This window comes from Morone saxatilis, unplaced genomic scaffold (assembly GCF_004916995.1).
Source record: "Morone saxatilis isolate NCDOM2014 unplaced genomic scaffold, NCSU_SB_2.0 Contig7, whole genome shotgun sequence".
Lineage (NCBI taxonomy): Eukaryota > Metazoa > Chordata > Actinopteri > Moronidae > Morone > Morone saxatilis.
The window spans coordinates 3,797,027-3,798,896 of record NW_023340246.1 but is presented as its reverse complement, the minus strand read 5'-3'; the positions used below and the strand labels follow the sequence as shown (position 1 = coordinate 3,798,896).

Sequence of the window (1,870 nt, the reverse complement as noted above, 5' to 3'; positions counted from 1 at the left end):
TATTATTTCTGGAAAAATAATTCAGAGTGATTTTACTAACTCAAAGCTGCTCTGATTCACTGTGTGGTTTGCTAAAATATTTCATAGATGTGTATATAAGTATAACGAATAGCACATTAACACACAAATATATATACACAAAATACTATACATTGTATTCTATCTGGAAGAAAATATAAAAACTACATGATAAAAACATCTTTTGAGAGCCAAGGATCTTATATTTTTATAAACAATAATAAAAAATAAAATGTAAACAACAGAATTCTTTTGATTAATTACCAGTTAGCCTTTTTATTTTGAAAGACCTCCTCAGTCATTTCTTGAGTGTTGCTATAAAAGGTGAAGACTCAGTTGTAAATTAAGTCAGCCCCCAAACACATACTTTGACTCACTAAGTGCCCCTCTGTATCTCTCATAATTAAATCACACAAACACAAAATGATCTAATTCAAAAGACACAATAAGATATAAGATATTAGGGGGGGGGGGCAGACTTAGCAGTCACTCACATACATTTATACTGTCCTTACTTTCTGCTGTAGCATAGCCAAATATTTGTGTCACTCAACTCAATTCCTTTTCCTTTTTACTAATACAAGTGCTTCACATGTTGTACTGATGTCAGATATTTTGTTGATGGCCTTACATGACTCATGAAGATATAAAAATGACAAGACAAAATGGCTGATATGTTCCAATTAAAGTGTCAGTTCACCCGAAATACAAAACATAAATTGACCACACAGTGAACAGTTTTTTTCTTATTTCTTTTCTGTAAATAAACTAAGTTTAATGTCACTGGGTAGTACTGGATGGTCTCAGACTACATGCAGATACATAGTGATCATCAGTTCAATGATATAACTGTCAGTGCTTTAAAAGTTAATCACATTTTATAATTCAAAAATGAACAGGCAGTCTGTCTAAAGAGTGTCTGGTTAAATATATGGACTTTTGAGAAGCCTGTAACCTGTCTAAGCTAGTGATTACACAAGATACAATACGAGATACAATGCTAGTGATGCTCTACCAGCAAAACCATTGTGGTTTGTGGTTTTTAGATGCACATTAAAGTAAAAATATTTTGTACTTTTCTGCACAAGGCACAGAGTTGCACCACTCATTAATGTCATACTTGGACCAATCAAGTCAAGCATGTTTTGATGCCGATACATGTCCTAGGACCAGAGTATGTGGAGGGTAAGGGGAAATTCATAGCTCATTGTTGTGATTGTTGTTTCATGTTCTCAAATCACGTTTGGTTGCCTAGTTGTGCAAAGAGCTCCATTCCACAAGCACATTAGCTTTTGCCTGATGTGCTTTGCCAAGGCAAATAAAAAGTTGTAGTAATGAAAATGTCCTGTGGTGAACTAAGCATACCAGAGTCGGTACAGATAATTGGAACATATGTGTTGGTCAGTGGCAAAAAATTAGATGCCATGGCAATGAACAAATATGCCCCAGAAAAAGGATATACATGTAAAACAGAGATGGATGCAGAATTGATCCTTGAGGCCCTCCAAACCTGATTTTGGACAATGAAGAGACAAAATTGCTTACAGAAACATCAAAATTGTCTATTTTCTAAGTAGGAGGAGACCAGTTTAAGGTTACACCATATTAAATTCAGGCAGAGCTTTTCAAAACAGTGAAGTAAGAAAGAAGCAAGAAAGTTGCATCACAACATGTCTGCTGATGGTGCTCTGCCTGTGGATTTGACATCATTAGCTACTGCTGTGCATTTGCAACACTGTGGATGGCTTTGAGAGAACCTAGTTTCTCATTGTGTCTTTTTAAGTCAGCTGTCTGGTTGCCCGTCTTCAGTTAAGCTAACTTTACTTTTTTAAATGCTAATGTTACTTGTGTG

General features: G+C 35.2%; 1 protein-coding gene across 1 annotated transcript in view; it reads left to right on the top strand.

The window, feature by feature from the left end:
* Positions 1 to 1,870, top strand: part of LOC118340930 (trace amine-associated receptor 2-like) — a 14,311-nt gene that overhangs the window by 11,279 nt on the left and 1,162 nt on the right. The gene's annotated exons all lie outside the window — the stretch shown is intronic.